The following is a 22381-nucleotide window of genomic DNA, read 5'->3' as shown; positions in this document are numbered from 1 at the left end:
ATAATGAAAAGTTTAATAAACTGGAAAAATCCACAGACAGGCACCAATCAGAAATTCAGAAGATTAACAACAAAATTACAGAAGTAGATAACTCAATAGAAAGTCAGAGGAGCAGAATTGAGCAAGTAGAAGCCAGAATTTCTGAACTCGAAGATAAATCACTTGGCACCAATATATTTGAAGAAAAATCAGATGAAAGAATTTAAAAAAATCAGATAAAAGAATTTTAAAAAATGAAGAAGAATTTAACAATCATGTGGGACTCATCAAGAGAAATAACCTATGAGTGATTGGAGTACCAGAAAAGGGAGGGATAACAGAAAATACGGAGAGAATTGTTGAGAATTATTGGTAGAAAACTTCCCTGAAATTGTGAAAGATGAGAAGATATCTATCCAAGATGCTCATCAAACTCCACATAAGGTAGATCTGAAAACAAAGTCACCAAGACATATTATAATCAACCTTGCCAAAATCAAAGATAAAGAGACAATTATAAGAGCAGCGAGGGATAAAAGAAAAGTCACCAACAAAGGAGAGCCAATAATAAGCCTGGACTACTCAGCAGAAACCATGCAGGCAAGAGGGTAATGGGATGACATATTTTAGAAATTGAAGGAAAAAAACTGCCTGCCAATAATCATATATCCAGCAAAACTGTCTCTTAAATATGAAGGTGAAATTAAGACATTTCCAAATAAACACAAGTTTAGGGAATTTGTAAAAACCAAACCAAAACTACAAAAATACTAAAGGGAATTCTTTGGTTAGAAAATCAATAATATCAGGTATCAACCCAAGACGAGAACACTGGGCAGAGCAACCAAAAGTCAACTCAGACAGGGAAATAAAAAAAAAATAAAAAAAAATAAAAAAACAAAGGAATAATAATAATAAAAACCACAAAAAACTCAAAAACAGGGTAACAGCGATGCTATTATGTAAAAGAAGACAACATTAAAAAAAAGAGGGACGAAGAAATGTAATCATACACCTTCCATATGGAGAGGAAGATACGGCGATATGAAGAAATAAAAGTTAGTTTTAAATTTAGAAAAACAGGGGTAAATAAAAAGGTAACCACAAAGGAGACAAACTATCCTACTCATCAAAATAAAATACAAGGGAAAAATAGAGACTCAGCAGAAACAAAATCAACAACAACAAATATGAGGAAAGCACAATATATAAAGAAAATCTACTCACCACTTAAAATTAAGTGGGGAAAAGAAACTGTCAACAAAACACAAAAAAAGACATCAAAATGATAGCACTAAATTCGTACCTATCCATAATTACCCTGAATGTAAATGGACTAAATGCACCAATAAAGAGACAAAGAGTGGCAGAAGGGATTAAAAAACAAGATCCGTCTATATGCTGCCTACAAGAGACACACCTTAGACTTAGATATACAAACTAAAACTCAAAGGATGGAAAAAAAATATATCAAGCAAACAACTATCAAAAAAGAGCAGGAGTGGCAATATTAATTTCTGACAAAACAAACTTTAAAGTTAAATCCATCATAAAGGATAAGGAAGGACACTATATAATGATTAAAGGGACAATATACCAAGAAGATATAACCATATTAAATATTTATGCACCCAATGACAAGGCTGCAAGATACATAAAACAAACCCTAACAGCATTGAAAAGTGAGATAGACAGCTCCACAATAATAGTAGGAGACTTCAACACATCACTTTCGGTGAAGGACAGGACATCCAGAAAGAAGCTCAATAAAGACATGGACGATCTAAATAGCACAATCAACCAACCTGACCTCATAGACATATATGGAACACTCCACCCAACAGCAACCAAGTATACTTTCTTTTCTAATGTACATGGAACCTTCTCTAGAATAGACCATATATTAGGTCATAAAGCAAGCCTTAGCAGAATCCAAAACTTTGAAATATCACAAAGCATCTTCTCTGATCCTAAGGCCATAAAACTGGAAATCAGTAACAGGAAAAGCAGGGAAAAGAAATCAAACTCTTGGAAACTGAACAATACCCTGCTCAAAAAAGACTGGCTTATAGAAGACATTAAGGATGGGATAAAGAAATTCAGAGAATCCAGCGAGATTGAAAACACTTCCTATCAAAACCTTTGGGACACAGCAAAAGCGGTACTCAGAGGCCAATTTATATCAATAAATGCACACATCCAAAAAGAAGAAAGGCCCAAAATAAAAAAATTATCTCTACAACTTGAACAAATAGAAAGAGAGCAACAAAAGAAACCCACAGGCACCAGAAAAAAATTAGGGCTGAACTAAAGGAAAAAGAAAACAGGAAAACAACTGAAAGAATTAAAAAGGCCAAAAGCTGTTTTTTTAAAAAAATCAACAAAACTGATAAACCACTGGCCAAACTGACAAAAGAAAAACAGGAAAGGAAGCAAATAAGCAGAATGAGAAATGAGATGGGCGATATTATAACAGACCCAAGTGAAATTAAAAGAATCATATCAGATTACTATGAAAGATTGTACTCTAATGAATTTGAAAACCTGGAAGAAATGGATGACACTACCATTTCTTAGGAACACACTACCTACCTAAACAAACACAAACTGAGGTTGAACAACTAAATAGGCCCATAACAAAAGAAGAGATTGAAAAGGTAACCAAAGAACTCCCAACAAAAAAAAGCCCCGGTCCGGATGGCTTCTCTGCAGAGCTCTACCAAACTTTCAGAGAAGAATTTACACCACCACTACTAAAGGTATTTCAGACCATAGAAAAGGATGGAATACTACCAAATTCATTCTGTGAAGCCACCATATCCCTGATACCAAAACCAGATAAAGACACCACACACAAAAAAAGAAAATTATAGACCCATATTCCTCATGAACCTAGAGGCAAAAATCCTCAACAAAATTCTAGCTAATAGAATTCAAAACAATATCAAAAAAATAATTCACCATGACCAAGTGGGATTCATACCAGGTATGCGGGGATGGTTCCACATTAGAAAAACAATTAATGTAATCCACCACATAAATAAAACAAAAGACAAGAATCACATGATTTTATCAATTGATGCAGAAAAGGCATTTGACAAAGTTCAACACCCATTCATGATAAAAAAAACTCTCAGCAAAATAGGAATAGAAAGAAAATTCCTTAACATAATGAAGGGCATTTAAACAAAGCCAACAGCCAACATCACCCTAAATGGAGAGAGCCTGAAAGCATTCCCACTGAGATCTGGAACCAGACAAGGATGCCCTTTATCACGGCTCTTATTCAACATTGTGCTGGAAGTCCTAGCCAGAGCAATTAGGCTAGATAAAGAAATAAAGGGCATCCAGATTGGTTAGGAAGAAGTAAAAGTATCTCTATTTGCAGATGACATGATCTTATACACAGAAAACCCTAAGGAATCCTCCAGGAAACTACTGAAACTAATAGAAGAGTTCAGCAGTATCGGGATACAAGATAAACATACAAAAATCAGTTGGATTCCTTTACACCAACAAAAAGAACATTGAAGAGGAAATCACCAAATCAATGCCATTTACAGCAGCCCCCAAGAAGATAAAATACTTAGGAATAAATCTTACCAGAGATGTAAAAGACTTATACAAAGAAAACTACAGTACACTTCTGCAAGAAACCAAAAGAGACTTACATAAGTGGAAGAACATACCTTGCTCCTGGATAGGAAGACTTAACATTATAAAAATGTCTAGTCTACCAAAAGCGATCTATACCTTTAATGCAATTCCGATCCAAATCCCAACATTCTTTAATGAGATGGAGAAACAAATCACCAACTTCATATGGAAGGGAAAGAGGCCCCAGATAAATAAGGCATTACTGAACAAGAAGAAGAAAGTGGGAAGCCTCACTCTACCTGATTTTAGAACCTATTATACTGCCGCAGTAGTCAAAACAGCCTGGTACTGGTACAACAGATACATAGACCAATGGAACAGAATTGAGAATCCAGAGATAAATCCATCCACATATGAGCAGTTGATATTTGACAAAAGCCCCAAAACAGTTAAATGGGGAAAAGACAGTCTTTTTAACAAATGGTGCTGGCATAATGGATATCCATCTGCAAAAAAATGAAACAAGGCCCATACCTCACTCCATGCATAAAAACAAGCTCAAAATGGATTAAAGACCTAACTATAAAATCTAAAATGATAAAGATTATAGAAGAAAAAATAGGGACAACGTTAGGAGCACTAATACATGGCACAAACAGTATACAAAACATTATTAAGAATGCAGAAGAAAAACTAGATAACTGGGAGCTCCTAAAAATCAAACACATATGCTCATCCAAAGACTTCACCAAAAGAGTAAAAAGACTACCTACAGACTGGGAAAACGTTTTTAGCTATGACATTTCTGATCGGCACCTGATCTCTAAAATCTACATGATACTGCAGAAACTCAACTGCAAAAAGACAAATAACCCAATTAAAAAATGGGCAAAAGATATGAACAGACACTTCACTAAAGAAGACATTCAGGGAGCTAACGGACACATGAGGAAATGTTCATGATCATTAGCTGTTAGAGAAATGCAGATCAAAACTACAATGAGATTTCATCTCACTCCAACAAGGCTGGCATTAATCCAAAAAAACACACAAAAATAAATGTTGGAGAGGCTGTGGAGAGACTGGAACACTTATATACTGCTGGTGGGAGTGTCAAATGGTACAACCACTTTGGAAATGGATTTGGCGCTTCCTTGAAAAGCTAGAAATAGAACTATCACATGATCCAGCAATCCCACTCCTCGGAATATATCCTAGAGATATAAGAGCCTTTACATGAACATATATATGCACACCCATGTTTACTGCAGCAGTGTTTACAAGAGCAAAAAGATGGAAGCAACCAAGGTGCCCATCAACGGATGAATGGACAAATAAATTATGCTATATTCACACAATGGAATACTACGCATCGATAAAGAACAGTGAGGAATCTGTGAAAGATTTCATAACATGGAGGAACCTGGAAGGCTTTATGCTGAGTGAAATTAGTTGCAAAAGAACAAATATTGTATAAGACCACTATTATAAGAACTTGAGAAATAGTTCAAACTGAGAAGAAAATATTCTTTGGTTACAAGAGCGGGGAGGGAGGGAGGGTGGGAGAGGGGTACTCACTAATTAGATAGTAGGTAAGAACTACTTTAGGTGAAGGTAAAGACTACACATAATACAGGGGAGGTCAGCACAAGTGGACTAAACCATAAGCAAAGAAGTTTCCTGAATAAACTGAATGCTTCAAAGGCCAGTGTAGGAGGGGCAGAGATTTGGGGACCATGGTTTCAGGGGACATCTAAGTCAATTGGCATAATAAAATCTATTAAGAAAACTTTCTGCATCCCACTTTGAAGAGTGGTGTCTGGGGTCTTACATGCGAGGAAGCAGCCATCTAAGATGCATCAATTGGTCTCGACCCACCTGGACAAAGGAGAATGAAGAACACCAAGGACACAAGGTAATTACGAGGCCAAGAGACAGAAAAGGCCATATGAACCAGGGACTACCTCAGCCTGAGACCAGAAGAACTAGATGGTGCCCAGCTGCAACTGATGACTGCCCGGACAGGGAACACAACAGAGAACCCCTGAGGAAGCAGGAAAGCAGTGGGATGCAGACCCCAAATTCTCATAAAAAGACCAGACTTAGCAGTCTGACTGAGACTAGAAGGAGCCCTTGGCCATGGCCCCCAGACCTTCTGTTGGCCCAGGACAGGAACCATTCCCGAAGCCAACTCTTCAGACAGGGATTGGACTGGACAATGGGTTGGAGAGGGATGCTGGTGAGGAGTGAGCTTCTTGGATCAGGTGGACACTTGAGACTATGTTGGTATCTCCTGCCTGGAGGGGAGGTAAGAGCGTGGAGGGGGTTAGAAGCTGGCGAAATGGACACGAAAAGAGAGAGTGGAGGGAGAGAGCGGACTGTCTCATTAGGGGGAGAGTAATTGGGAGTACGTATCAAGATGTATGTAAGTTTTTGTGTAAGAGACTGACTTGATTTGTAAACTTTCACTTAAAGCACAATAAAAATTATTGGGAAAAAAAAAAGAACAAAAACCTGTTTGTAAAGTCCCAGCAGAGCTACTAGATTGGGAAAATACAGGAATGCCATGGTTGATGGGAGTAAGATGAAAATTTGGATAAAAACTGGTATGTTTGAAAAGACTTTACACGAAGTGGTTGCATTAAGATTGTCCATCATTAATTTCAACAAGTATAGAACAGAAGCTAGAATGCAGGTACTGACAAATTCTCTGTACACTAAAGAATAGCTCTGTATGAAGCACAGAAGGTGAATTACTGCAAAAGTCCACTGGGATTTTGTAACAGAAAATTTCCATTTGAAAGACAATTAGGAGTTAGTTAAGGATTTTGAATGAGACTGTCCTTAGAACTGAAGGATATAAAATAACCTTGAAACTTGAAATAATATCTTGGGTGATATTATGCAGATGGCAGAACCTGTAAGAGTTGTACAACAAAATAGATACATGCAGAAAAATGTTACCAGAGGAATGCAAAAGAGGTCCTTACAAGCAGGGAGCGCTCCCCTAGAGCTGTCTTTGGAACCACCTGAGGAACTGCGACACCCTACCCTCTGTGAATAGCTCTTGATTGAACCACAAATAGCTCCTTGGCTTATGGATGGTAGTTCCAAGATAAATGAAGAGCACTTTGTTTGGAAAGTTGCCAATCTGATCAAATAAGGTAAAGGCAAATGAGCTCAGTAGGCTAAATTGCAAGCTGTCTGCCCCTACGTCTAGATTTTTACCAACTCATGGATGTTGGCTAGTGGTCTGGGCGAATGGAAAGGCAGAAGGGCAATAGAAAAGTGGCCTATTAAAAGGATGCCCGTATGGGGCATGACTCTGTGGAAATCATTTTGGGAATTTCAGGGATATACTGAAGTAGGACGTGTCAATGCCCATCAGAAAAACCCCCTTCCAGGATCAAAAGGTAGTTAGAACCACTGAGTAGATTTCCTGGTGTACTTACCTAAGGTAGCCACTCAGGTCCATGAAATAAGTGCCCATGGCAGGGTACAGGAGCAATGCAGAGAAGGGCTGAATCTAGACATATTCCTCTTGTACCCTCTGAGGCACAAAATGCCAGTTAGAATTGTACTGTCTTCCAACGAAAGATACAGAAGCTGCAGATGGCTATGGGGCACAGTCCCCAGGAGGAAGACCCTGTCCCAGGAGGCTACAAATGGATGTGTAACAAATGTTAACATCCATTTTCTCTGGGTGATAGTAATTTATCGGTGACTTGTTTTATGTTTTTGCTTAGTTATATTTTCTTGTCTTCTACGAATGTATATTATCTATTTATAAAAATATCAACACAAATCTGTGTGTTAGGAGCTGTACTTGTGGAAAATGAGATTTTTTGATACCTATCTTACTCTACTCTCTGCACTACAGGAAATTTTCTGCAAGGGTGTTATTTACCATTTACAGGGCAGGATCCATATCTCATTCATTTTATCTCTAAGGATAATGCTTTGCACGTAGTGAGCAACTACTCTTCACTAACCTACCACCTAGGCAGAGATAAAAAATACATAGGATAACACATAATAAAGAGCCAAACTGTAAGCACTAAATATTACTTTAAGGCTGGTATTGTGTAGCAAGCTTGTTCTTAGTGGCTGGTCTTGTCTCTTAAACCAGAATAGCAAAAGAATTCCACTAGGCTTTGGGTATTATCCCCTGGTTTATATCAATAATAGTAAAGGCTAACACTTATTTAGTACTAACAAGGTACATGTTATGATTTTATACCCAATACTTTCCCAAAAATTTAAGATCGCTAACAAAGAATAGAAAACCTTGGTGGCACAGTAGTTAAGAGCTATGGTTGCTAACCAAAAGGTTGGCAATTTGAATTCACCAGGTGCTCCTTGGAAACCCTATAAGGCAGTTCTACACTGTCCTATAGGGTTGCTGTGAGTTGGAATTGACTCGACGGCAACGGGTTTGGTTTTTTGTTTTTTTGTTTAACAAGGTGCAAATGTACAGAATTATATAATATCATACTCACTGACAGGAAGATAGATGCTAATAACCCAATTAGCTAATACAGATATTCGACTGAGGATCAAATTTGGATCCGAGTGCCACAGCAGCAATGGAAAGGAAAACAAGACAGGTATATAGTTATCATTTTCAGAAAATGTACTGAAGTTTTCAGGAAAGAGCTTTTCTCTGCTTTAAACTGAAAAGACAATTCTTATGTTTGTTTTGGCATCACTTATACAAAAATTAGAATATAGAGATTATATGGCTCCTGCACAAGAATGACACGCAAATTCATCGTGTTCCCATAAGTTTCAGTATGCCCACGTATCATCCCACAGACTACTTGAATACAAGACATTTCTGCCAATCACTGACAAAAGTGAATGACAGACAGGATGACCATATAATTCGGGACTTTCCAGAGTGAAAGGGGGCACTGTTATTTTTGCTGGGCAACAGGTGTAAACTGGTATCTGTGTCACCGTAATTAGCAATCTAACAGCAAACAGTACAGGTAGGATGTAAAAAGAAGGCAGAGCCTGTTTATTTTCACAAGACATTAAATGAAACAACAGCCAGACCAGGTTAGTCTACCTAGCAAATATGGCTTTAAAAAGATATCTGCTAAACCACAGGACTAAGAGAGGAACAGGTGAAAGCATTTAGAAACTTAAAATCAGTTCAAGTGTTCAGGTCTTCATGAACATGAAGATGTAAATAAATCAGAGTTGGAAAGTATTATAAAACTGAAGAGATAAAAATTTCCAAAAGTCTATATAGATATTGGTAAGTGATCTCCCAATTTTCAACCAATGGGCTAAAGATTACTTACTGCTTAGTAAACTTAGTATCAATCCCCATCAAAATTATAGACTGGGTTATTATAAGAAGGGCAACTGAAAAAGAAATATGGGATCACTAATTACATAATACTAAATTTATATAGATATATATATTTGATATACTATGGACTATATATATGCTTTATGATTTCAGCAAAGTTTTTGGCCAAATATCCCATAGAAGCTTTGAAGATGATGGTCAAACAGACACTGGAATATGCTGACTAGAAAGATCAAATAAATAGAAAAGCTAATATTGACTTTTTGGAATTAAGTGCATAAAGCCCATGGACCTTGAAAATCTGATGATCTTATTCTCACCCAAAGTCTGGATACCCACATGCCTTAATCATTAGTGCCGTAACACTAGTCATCGCCTGTAAAGATAGAGAAAGAGGACCAATAAAAGGCAGATTTCATGATAACCACTGAAAATCACCGTATGATGTCTGATGGCACCAGAGACATTCCCTGCTGACAGATCACCTGCTTGGAGAGATGCCAGAGGGAAATGGTTATACATGCTGTTTATTTCAGCTCTCTGAATTGGTTTGAGGCCTCTTGCAATACTGGCCTCCTGTAATGTTATAATAATGAGAGCATGAGATTCATCCAAAGTTGAAACGCAAATTGGTGGCCAGTGGGACAGTAGGAAACACAAAGTCCCTGAGGGTGGGTAGCAGTATTATTAACAAGATTAAGACATTTTGATTTGGAAAGCTTCCTAACAAAAGAATTGTTAATTTAAGAGACAACAGGATAAAAATATCAAATGATATTTAAAAAAACAAAACACATTAGACTTACAAATATATATTAACTAGAAAATATTAAACTTTATTTACATGTAAAAAAATCAACTGCACAAGTGGTAAGAAGACCTGACTCAAACAGTTTATAAGAAAATCATCGTCAACTTAGCCCAAAATAATAAAATGGTGATTAAAAAATTACTCCTATTGTACGCTTGGCTTTTTGTTCAGGGCAGGTATCTTTCTAATGCTCTAACTACATCTGTTCAATTATAGGCAATGAAGCTTTCTTTAGAAGAAAAATGACAAAGTTGGTCTAGAGGAATGATCACCAGGATAGCTAGATGAAAAGTCTAGATACCATATCATAGGTGGAATGGGTGAAGGAATTAGGGATATTTAATTTTAAGGAGAACAGATCAGTGGGAGAGCTGAAAACTATCTTAGAATAATGAAGAGCTGCCATAAAGTATAAGCTTCACCCAGAGGCAGTACAGGGACAGGTAGAACAGAGTCAAGGCTTTATGTCACTAAAAAGAGAAAAGTTTCTTACAGAGAGAGTTGTCCAACAATGGAGTAGTCTGTCTTATAGCGTGCGGTACAGAGATTCCTGACATCAAAGTATTCTTCAGGAATCTGGCAGGGACAGGAGTCAGATAAGAATACCTGTGTATTAGTCAAGTTATGCTGTGATAATTAACCCTTAAAACATAGTACCTTAATACAGAGACTTTTGTCTTCCTTATACCATGCATTTGATGCCAGTCAAGTGACTTTCTTAAATAGCAGTCCACACACCCTGTTTCGTATGTCCCTTGAGCTAAGAATGGCTTTTACATTTTCAGAGGGTTGTAAAAACAATACCAAACAACAAGCAAAGAAGAATATGCAACAACCATGGTACGAGGCCTGCAAAGCCTAAAATATTTACTATCTGGCTTTTTAATGAAAAAGTTTGTCAACCCCTCTTGCAGAGCAACTGCGCTCCATGTGGTGACTCAGAGATTCAGGCTGCTTCCATCTTATGGCTTCTGGTTTCTTTCTCTAAGTGGCCGTGCCATTTTGACACACAGCCGCCATGACAAACTCTTCTGTTCACAGCTCAGAATGAGTCACGTGGCACCACATAAATGCATCGGGGCTGGGAAGTGTACTGTTCCAAATGCCCAGGAAACAGAAGAGACTACTGCAAGTCTCTACAGACAACTTGACTATTTTATTCTAACTCAAAGATTTTATGATTCTAAATATTTCAACTATAATTTTCATTTTCAGTATAAATTTTAATGAAATGGTTTTAATGAAACAGATTCTGAAAGACATGTTATCAAAATAGCACAGCTGGTGATAACAGTAAAAATGTTTTATGTTAGAGTTTGCGCTAAGACAAAGGAATCTAAATATCATCTGTAGCCATGCCTAGATTAAATTCTTTAGTTTACACAGCTTTCAAATTTTAGTATGCTCACATTACTACTAATGAATCAAAAAACATGAAATTTTAAACACTAAGTGATCTGGAACAGAAGAATTGTCAGGTCTTGCAGAAAAATATGTGTATTGACTTTGCAAACAAAAAATAAATTCTATGCCATAACTGCAGGGAAAACTTGGTAATGTGGTCATTTTGAAATCTCAACAATTCTCACTGAATTAACTAAGTTATGGAACAGCTACAAGCTGAATTATACATGATGATAGTGAAATATTTTATAGATTGTCCAACCATATCTACTGGGCATACTGAAAGACATTATGTCTTTTTTCCTTTAATTTAGCAAGTGAATGTTTCATGACTTGGTAAGAAGACTTCATTTACACAAACCTATCAAGCTTCAAAAAATTAGTTAATAGTTCAAGATATGTTTTAAAAAAAACCAAAAAACACATTAAGTCAATATACGCACCTACCAGGCACAAGGGGAAATAATACAAATAAGATCAACACTTAAAAACTCACACAAAGATTAAATTACAAGAAAACAGAAATTAATCATATCAGAATATACTATTTAATTAGGAAGACTGAAAATCAATTTTAAAACAGTCAACATATCCTAGAACCCAAAAAAACCCTAGGCAAACTATAAAAAACTAAGATTAGCTTTTCATAAAATAATATTAACAATCAATTATCAATATCCTAACTGGAGAAGTCTGAGAAATTAGATATAAGGATTAACCGCTATACATGATAACTAAACTTCTAAACAAAGCTCAGATATTAGTATGAAAAAGCTATAGTCGGCTCCACAATATCAAGATAAAGCGCTCCAGCAGGGTATCCTGAAAGCACTTGTAAGGCTAGACAGACAGAACATCTAACCAACTTGTGATGAGACAGTCAATTACTAAATGACTGTCTACTAAACTGTAGACAGTAAACGGGCAGACTGTAGTGTTGGAGGCAGGGAAATGAGAAGGCCGGGGGGCTCAATTTAAGTATCTAACAATTTATGATGCAGCAGTTAACATATATAAAGGTACTTCTAAACGAGGATTGATGGAAAAACTAAAAAAAAAAAAAAATCAAAGAAATTAGAAAAAATGTGAGGCAAAACACAGTGATTTTCTAACACCCCAAAACATTTCAGGAGACAAAATATCAAACTGGTATTAAGAAATGAAAAGAAAGATGACAGGTAACATATTTTATCATAAACACCACTGACAAAGATATCTAGTTTTAAGGCTTCATTAAACAAGCAATTTAAAAATGAAGGTAGATTAAAAAGTCTTGTTTAATTGTATTTTGAGTTTAAGAGACGGAAATCCTTAAAGAAAAGCTCTGCTGAACCCGAGGGAGCAGGAGAGCAGTGGAATGCAGACCCCAAATTCTCATAAGAATGGTCTGACTCAGACTAGAAGGACCCCGGTGGTCATGGCCCCCAGACCTTCTGTTGCCCCAGGACAGAAACCATTCCTGAAGCCAACTCTTCAGACGGATTGGACTGGACAATGGGTTGGAGAGGGATGCTGGTGAGGAGTGAGCTTCTTGGATCAGGTGGACACTTGAGACTATGTTGGCATCTCCTGCCTGGAGGGGAGATGAGAGGATGGAGGGGGTTAGAAGCTGGCAAAATAGACACAAAAAGAGAGAGCGGAGGGAGAGAGCGGGCTATCTCATTAGGGGGAGAGTAACTGGCAGTGTGTAGCAAGGTGTACATGGGCTGTTGTGTAAGAGACTGACTTGATTTGTACACTTTCACTTAAAGCACAATAAAAATTATTTAAAAAAAAAAAAGCTCTGCTAAGAAGTCAGTTAATAAGACCACAGATACAATAAAACCCGTGAAAGCCCGAACTTGTTTAAGGTGAAAACCTGTCAGAGAAGGAAAACTCAAGTATTTTCCACTAAACAGAGAATGACAGAAAAGTGGTAAGATGCCACTCAAAGGCAGAAAACTTGTGAGACGTGGAAAAAAACAAGGCAGTCCAGTTGAGTGCTGGCTCTCACTGGTTTCACTGTATTATTTTTAAATAACCTAGAAACATTTAAAAGCATTTTTAAAAACATGATTACTATTTTAATGGTTTAAAAATACATTTTGCTATCTTAAAAATGGAAAGTACTGATCAAATCACCATGAATTATAGAGAGACATCCTGGTTTGATACAAATAATTTTTTTTCCATCTCCTTTGGCAATCAATTTTGATAGCTGACAACAGTTAGCACTGAAATGTTCTTCTTGTGACCCTTTCCTAAATCTCCCCAAGCTACATTTTAACCCCATTTTCTGTACATGGTCAACAATAACATATACATTATCCATTAATGACCCAAGTGCTACACCTCTAAAAACCTTCAAAAAATGTATAAAATTGTTGGACCACTATCGCCTCCTTTCTTTAGCTCCCATTTCAAGGCAGTGATATGAGGATCATAATGAAGATGGTAATGGCCAACATTTGCGTGCTGTGTGTGAGGTGAGTGCCAAGCACATTTACATGAATTAACTCACTTAATCCTCAAAATAACTCACTAAGACAGATATATATTTATCCCTGTTTTACACACGGGGGAATGAAGACAAGGAAAGTTTTGTAAACTGGTCAATGCTTTAAAGCTAGTAAGTACAGCAGAAGAGGCATGATGTTAATCCAGACAATCCAAGTCTAGAGAGCTACACTATCTAATAATGTAACTCTAGCCACACGTGGCTACTTAAATTTAAATTAATATTAAATAAAATTACAAATTCAGTTCCTTAGTTGCACTGGCCGTAGTTTAAGTGTTCAGTGGCCACATGTGGCTAGCGGCTACCGTACTGGTCTGTGCAGACACAGAACATTTCCATCATTTTGGATGGCCCCGATCCGACTGTAATCCTAGTTACTCTTTAATACATGTGAAAATGTGAAAACTAGTATGTGCTTACTGAATTGGCATTATACTTGAAACAATCTATAATTCAATATCTTCAGGGTTTTATTGTTATTTCCCCCCCCAATTATTATCATTTAACTAGATCTATCATACTTTTCTAGCACTGTGGACACCATGCCTCAAATTGAAGGATTACAGGTCTAATGAACTCTAAGACCTGGTGTCAAAAAATTAATTTGGACTGTTACATTCTTTTGTGTATGGATCCATGCATTTTGTTGAATGAATATGCCCACATCTCACTTACCAACATGGTTAGGTTCCAAAGACCAAGTTGTTATGTGAAAACAGCATCATGCGAAAAGTGGAAACACATCAGATCACAAAAATGGAGGATGACTATATCACTACATAACTGGCAAATTACATCATTATATAACTGCCAAATTACATCATTACGTAATTGCCAAACCACTGAGAATCATGGCCCAGCCAAGTTGACACATAATCTTAACCATCACAGCCAATGTTAGCCATGCCTCGCACCTCGACTTTGGGTACTGCTGGACGTACATTGTACATCACTAATGCAAAAACAGTCGGATAGTAGATTTTTTACTACTGCCATAAATGCAAAATGTCTGATGATAAGATAGTTTATGAGTGAAGAGTAGGTGTACTGACAACATGTACTGGCCTTTCTTATTTCTGTCTATAGAGTGCCCTGCTCCTCTACTTTTCTTGGTAACAGTATCCTTCTTGTCACAGTCTATGAGATTTGGGCAGCACTGACCACACACTTGACTCTACTTCCATTTTCAGTCTCAGAGGTAAGAACATGACCTATGCATGAACTAGAATACTCTATCCCCTAGTCACATTTCAGGGCTGATTATGCGACTTAACTCGGACCATTCAGAATGTACCACAGGATCTTCCTTGGCATTCGCTGGCTTATTCCTATGGCGATCAAGAGCCAAGTAAGCGAGGATTTACATCAACCATTTTTTCCTGGCAACATGAATAGAGCTGTCTGCAAAATGCCTGCAGAGAGGACACAGGAGCTAGATTATACCTGTGAGCCCCTGGATCTAGCTGTTCCTTAACTTCTGGACCCAGTCGTTGTATGAGTTAGTATATGCCCTTTTTGTTGAGTTAGTATGTTTTGAATTTCTATCACAATTAAAAGAGCAGAAGACCGATCAGAGATAAAGCATTATAAGGTCCTTGGTATTAGCTGGGAGGGAGAGTAAGATGCTAACAATATATTTATGTATACATGCAGGGCACATCAAGGATAATCACTAGAAGAAACGAAATACAGTACATAACTTCCAAATCGGTGGGGGTGGGGGGGAAATGTAGATAAACCAACAAAAAAAATCACTCCTCAAGACAACGATACAGTTAATTACCACTGTAATTAAAGTAGAACCAAAAGGGCACTTGTCTTAGACTCCCGGTTCTGGGTCTCTGAAGTAGAGCCAACCAAGTAGGGATTTAAAAGGCATGATTAAGAAAAAAGACTGTATGATCCCAGGTTTCAGTCTGTATCATATGCTCAGTTTTAAAACAGTGCCACCTTTCCTACAGTAAAGAGTAAATACATGTCTAAAGAAGCTAGATCAATATGATCTACATATACAGGTAACTGACAAAATCGTGAAATCTAGAGAACCTAACAGTTTTTTTTTTCCTACCTGAAGTCCAATGTGTTGCTCCAAATTTATAATTTTTATTTTATTAAAGTTAGTTGTTAATGATTCTGTCTCTCCACCTACAGAGGAATCTAAGTCTTCTCATACTTTTCCACTCAATACTTGAGAAAGAACCCAACACATATGTAATAAATGGCCGCGCAATCAATTGTTCCTCCTGATTACAAATCACCAGGTCTATTTCCTTTTTTTTTTCATGTGCTTTTTTAAAAACCTTTATTGAGATATAATTCATATACCATGCACTTCACCAATTTAAAGTATACAATTCAGTTGCTTCGGTATATGCGCAGTTATGACCACCACAATCAATTTCAGAACTTTTTCATCATTCCAAAAAGAAACCCCACTCCTCTTAGTCATCAATCCCAAACATGCCCTCTCTTCCAGCCCTAGGCAACCACTGAGCCACTGGCTGTCTCTACATATTTGCCTATCCTAGAGATTTCATATAAATGAAGTCATAAATATATAGTCTTTTGTGACTGCCTTCTTTAGCTTAGCATCATGTTTAAAGGTTCATCCATCTTGTAGCATCAAACAGACCTACAATTCCTTTTATGGCTAACTAATAGCCTATTACATAGATACACCACATTTTATTTATCGTTTCATCAGATGATAGGCACTTGAGTTATTTCCACTTTTTGGATGTTATGAATAATGCTGCTATCCACATTCATGTACAAGTTTGTGTGTGAACATATTGTTCTCATTTCTTTTGGGTATATCTCTAGAAGCAGGACTGCTGAATCATACAGTAACTCCATGTTTAGCCATCTGAAAAACTGCCAGGCTTTTCCCAAAGCAGTTGTACCATTTTATATTCCCACCAGCAGTGTACGAAGGTTCCAATTTCTCCACATTCTTGCCAACATTTACTGTCTTTTTGATTACAGTCATCCCAGTGGATGCGATATGGTACCTCACTGGGGTTTTTGATTTGCATTTCCCTCTTGGCTGATGATACCTATTTGATTTTTAAATTTACTCCTGAATATGATCACAGGGCTTTGTCATCAGCACAAAGTAGGATGTTTGTCTATTTGCTAGCACAGGATGAACATGTACCGGTTCGTGTTTAAAAAAAATAATAAATATATGGCTTAAAAAAGGTTATGGCAGAGGAAAGGACACAGCTCTGTCTTAAATATTCTTTAATGTTAAAACTCGTTCTGTCAAAATGCCGTTCCCATGCACTAATGATTCCTACTGGTGTTGCAATGAATATACTGGTGTTGTTATGAGCACCAAAAGCCTGGGATCTTTGTTGTGATCTTACCGCTTGGCTCATAACTGCTCCTGTTGATGCAATCAAAGAAAGGCAATATAAGTGGATGTTCACTTAAAGAAATGTTAATCAAAAAAAGCAAAAAAAAAGCACCGGCAACAAAAAAAATAGATATATTGGGCTTCATCAATATTAAACACTTTTTTGCATCAAAGGACATTATCAAGAAAACGAAAAGACAACCTACAGAAGTGGGGAAAATATTTGGAAATTATGTATCTGATAAGGGTTTAACTCCTGAACATATAACGAATTCCTACAACTCAACGACAAAAACACAAACAACCCGATTAAAAAATGGACAAAGGCCTCGAATAGACATTTTACCAAGAAGATACACAAATGGCCAACAAGCACATGGGAAAAAAAAGCTCAACATCATTAATCACTAGGGAAACACAAATCAAAACCACAATGAGATACACACTTGGCCCCCACTTTGCATTCCTGAGTATTTTTTGCATATGCTCTCTGAAAACAACTTGAAGCAATACTTACCATTACCTGTTCCACTGAGTCAATTCCAACTCATAGTGACCCTACGGGACAGAGAAGAACTGCCCCACAGGGTTACCAAGGAGCTGCTGGTAGATTTGAATTGACAACCTTTTGGTTAGCTGCCATAGCTCTGAACTACTGTGCCACCAGGGCTCCAAAGCAATACTAGGATAAAAAAAAAAAAGAAAAGTTTTTTTTTTTTTTTTTTTAAAGAAAAGAACAAGTTTTGGAGAGGATGTGGAGAGACTGGAACCTACAGGCATTGCTGATGGGAATGCAAACTGGTGCAGTCGCTGCAGAAAACTGTTTGGTGGTTTCTCAAAAAGCTAAACACAATTACCATATGACCCAGCAATTCCACTCCTGGGTATACGTCTAAAAGAACTGAAAGCAGGGACATTGTATACCAAAGTTTACTGCGGCATTATTCATAAAAGTCCAAAGGTGGAAAGAACCTAAGTGTCCATCGACAGATGAATGAATAAAAAAAATTGTGGTATACATGTACAACAGACTGTACTATAAAAAGGAATGAAGTTCTAATACATGCTACAGTGTGGATGAATCTTGTATTATGCTAAATGAGATAAGCCAGACACAAAAGGATGACTATTACATGATTCCACTTATATGAAACATCTAGAACAGACAAATACAGAGACAGAAAGTAGATGAGAAGTTACCAGGGCTAGGAGAGGGAGGATGGGGAGTTATTGCTCAATGGGTACAAACTTTTTGCTTGGGGTGAACAAAAAGTTTTGGAAACAAATAGTGGTGATGGTTATGCAACAATGTATGATTAATGCTACTGCACTGTACACTTGAAAATGGTTAAAATGGTAAATTTTATATTTTGTGCACTTTCCCACAATTGAAAAAAGCACTCCTATATTTTAGAGGCTTTTGGCACCTTTCATTTTCTTTGTCTACAGCCTCACTTTTCATTGTACCTTAGTAAATACTAAATTTTTTCAAATATAAGTGTTTTTATACCGCATTGTGAATGGTAACATTTTGAAGAGTAGACATAAAAATGGTAAGACTTAAAGAGGAACACTGAACTCACCCCAGATATGTAGACTAAAATATTTATAAAATAGTCAACTGACATGGGTATCAGAATTTGAGTATGGGCATTTCTTATATGCTTGATACATGTAACCTTATTATGACTGAGGTATAAATGTTGGATATTCAAATTATAATTTTACAATGCTTCTTAAAAATGACTTCATCTATTAAAGACACAATTCTAATTTAGATTCAAGAATCCAACTATACTCTTAGTCTGCTTTACTAAAAGTGATTGAAAACTAGAGATAATACCCTGAAAACTATATGTAATGAGTATTTTTTGTGTCTGTTCTCTGAAAACAAAGCAATACAGATCTAATTATATTTGTGATAGTTTCAATTGCTGCTAAAGAAAAAAAAATCAATACGCTATGTTATTTACATATTTATGCAGTACCAGACAGTTTAGGCTTCTAGTTGTACATTTTAACACATTTACTGTATCTCTGAATAATGAGATCTGATTTTTAAAAAGTGTTTAAAACTGAAGCCCAACATGACTATGATTAAAAAAGAAAAAAACACTTTCCAACCGCCACAGTTTATCAAATTTTTTTTTTTTTGCCCTAGGTGTCGTGGTACACAAGAAAACATAAAAAAGTAAACAATATAGCACATAAACTACATATTAATAAGACTGCATTAATACACAGACAATTATAGAATGGAATTACTAGATTTAAGCCTGGCTGAACAATTAGGATTAAGAAAATAGACATAGGAAGCCTTGGTTATCTTCATCCTTTTTTTCCTGCCATCACACACCTTATAGACATAATATCCTCCAATCAGAAATCCGCTCAAATGGGAAGAAGAGGAAAGTATAATTTAGAAAAGTCCCCCTTCTTTTATTTCTCTGAGGGAAAATGATCTTTTTCCTCCCTGTTTGGAAGTTCTGTAATTTTAGAAGCATAAAGAAAAAGGAAGAAATGATAAGGACGAGAGCACACCATGCAGGCAGCAGGACATGAAAGGATCATGAACACAGGTCAGTAAGCTTCTCGTGGAAAAGAATTATATCTCATTATTGTGTCTCCTAGCAATCCTATCGCCGTCCCTGGCATATAGTTAGGTATCAACACATTCTGGAGTGAAATGAAGAAGGTTTGAAGAGGAGGCACACCTTTTCACCTGAGACTGTTAAAAGAGAACAAGTGTTGAGATAGACTTTTAAAGAGCACATGGCTAAAGGAGTGACCCTATACTAAACGATCTCAACACTTTCAGTAAGACAGGAGGAAACTTCATTTGAGAAAGTAAGTATAGGAGGTGGCAAGGGGACTTGGAGAGGAGACATGTCAACTGCAAATAGAAGTCCAGGAAATGCAAGAGATCAATTAAAAGGATTAGGATCAAGGCAACAATACAAGTCAAAGTGAAAGACTGAAATCTGTAAAAAGGTGAAGTCTGCTTAGCTTTGCTGATGTTTTACCACCACCCACATCCCAAACAAAGTGTAGAAAGGAGACCACGTTGAGTGATCTAGAAATAAGATCCACACACTGGCCTCAGTGAAATAAGAGAGCGGTGAGGGAGCTGTCTGTGAAACGAAACGGGTGAACAGGTAGGTAGCTGTGTCTCTTGTTCAAGTGGCTAAAACAAAGAGATTCTTAGTAAGGTAATTTTAAATATGGCTTGATAGAGCAAGAGCATACTACAGAACTTTTTAAGGTTAGTTTTCAAAACTTTATCAGTTCCTCTTATGGCAGAATTTAAAAGAGAAAATTGTTGATCAGCACAGAGTTTTAAAAATTAATTCTCCTACCTGTTTAACAGATAAGGCTAGGCAGAAATGCGAATTCCGCCAGCAGCTCTGAAGCCATGCCTCAGTCCACCAAAGAAATCTGAGAACATCAGGAAGGGTAGGGACAGGTCAGTGTCCATGGTCCAGCCGGCCTAATGCCAGGGTTGAGGCTGCCAGTTAAAAAACTGACTAGCATCAATTGGGATAGGGACAGCAGGCCAATGAGACTCATTTAACAAAGGGTATCTACTAGCCATCAAATTGTAATCATTTCTTATTGGAGTCACATTTAAACCAAGGGAAAGGAATTTTATCCAAGTCAGAGATCTGACAAAGATATCTTGAAGTTGAATTATGTCTGAGTTTACGAACAGGGAGCTCCTTTGAACAAACCTGTTACCAAATAAAGTTGGAGTATTCTAGAGCTATAAATCTAACCTGTACTACTTTCTGAAATCAATGCAAGAGATCTAATTACATTCAAAACTACATACTTTTGAAAGTACAATGGCGTACAAAGTAGTGTGATCAAGTTGACAAAGTAATTTTAAAATGAAGTAGCATCTACTTGACTGGATGTAGGAGGCAGGTCATAGTGGAGGGAAGGGCTATGCTAAGATGAAACAAGCATAATACAAGGTACAGAGTGATAATTGTTACGAAAACGACAACTATATAGCGTCACTGTAGAACATATAGGAGGGAGCACTTGTGAGCATGCTTCAAAAAGAAATTGGCATTGGAGAACAGGTTATAGAAACATGAAGGATTTTGATATACAAAATGGAGAAGGGAAGGAATGGAGATGGTTATTTCAGAAGAAATATTATGAGCAAAGCTTGGAGTGAAAAACTTCATGAGGGTGTTAGGGACAGTAAGTTGTTTGATTTGAGTGGGGGACATGCTTAAAAAATAGTGAAGAATTAAGACAGGAAGCTTCTGCCTTTAATTCCTCATTATGTGTTCTCATTGCACCCTATATACACCTCACCATACCTTTTCTATTGAACTTATCACATGGTATTGAACAACTTAGTAGACTGTCTCTCCTATTATATTGAGCTAAGAGTCCAAATCATTAATTTTCGTATTCTCAAAGTCTAGTCTAGGGCTCAGCATGTGGCAGGTACTCACTAAACATTTTCTTGAGGCCTGGATGACTGAACACAGTGTAACAGAACCAGATCAAACAGCCGTAAGTACTTATTATTTTCTTTTATGAGAAATGAAAATAATTTTTGCAAAGTATCACATTTGAGAGACTGTAAATTCACTGGGGAAAAAGAGTAGCAAGATAAAAATGAAAAAGCAAAATTAAGTTAAAGGCCTAAAAACATTAAAAGTAGACATAACCCAAGATGGGTTGAAGTGACTGAAGATGGGTTTGAAATACCACTGCAAAGGGAACTGTCGTAATTTAATTCTCACAACCGTTTAAAAGTAGAGTATTCCCACAACTTAAGAGTTATGAGTTGGGCTTCAAGACAAACAGCTGAACTGCATATATTTACTTCTTCATATTTTAACACAATTTTTATTTGTATACCTGAGTTAAATTAATTAACGGTGGGTTTAGAGTTTAATTTACTTAAGCCAAATTTGCTTTGTATCTTTGAATATATGTTTCTAAACAAAAGTCAAGAAAGTAGTGAGGCAGTACACACTTAGGCAATCATATACAAGTAAAGCCCAGTATCTCTGAATCTTTCAGGAATTCTTCTTTCCCACGATTCATGTTATTTGAAAAATCATAATTCTTTTTACACTGAGTCTTATTAATTTTACAATAGTAATGATGATCTTCCTCTCTTAAAGATTTGATATTACTATGAGATTTGAAATTACTAAGAAAAGTATGGAGGTGAAAGGTTGACTTTAGAAGAATTTTACACTTAATTTCCTGATGTGCACAACTGAAATAAGAAAGGAAAAAGGTTAACAGCATAAAAAAGGATAAATGCTTCCAGAAAAATGCAGCCGTAGTAACAAATTTTATCAAAGAAGGTAAAGAAACTTGTATCTACGCTTACCTTGCTCAGAAAACCTTCAGTGGTTCCTCTGACCTCGAGGATACAATTTG

General features: G+C 36.7%; 1 protein-coding gene across 9 annotated transcripts in view; it reads right to left on the bottom strand.

The window, feature by feature from the left end:
• The window catches only part of R3HDM1 (R3H domain containing 1), a 191825-nt gene that overhangs the window by 143318 nt on the left and 26126 nt on the right, over nt 1-22381 (bottom strand). Inside the window, exon 1 of one of the 9 annotated variants that reach the window (XM_049889237.1) lies at nt 10201-10903. The exons of the other annotated variants lie outside the window; for them this stretch is intronic. The gene's annotated coding sequence lies outside the window, so the exon portion shown is untranslated. Of the gene's footprint in view, nt 1-10200; nt 10904-22381 lie in introns of those variants that run through there. 9 annotated transcript variants of the gene reach the window in all.

The sequence above is a fragment of the Elephas maximus genome, chromosome 6 (genome assembly GCF_024166365.1).
Source record: "Elephas maximus indicus isolate mEleMax1 chromosome 6, mEleMax1 primary haplotype, whole genome shotgun sequence".
In the NCBI taxonomy this organism is placed as follows: Eukaryota; Metazoa; Chordata; class Mammalia; order Proboscidea; family Elephantidae; genus Elephas; species Elephas maximus.
The sequence above is the reverse complement of the archived record's forward strand: the minus strand, read 5'-3'. Positions and strand labels throughout refer to the sequence as shown.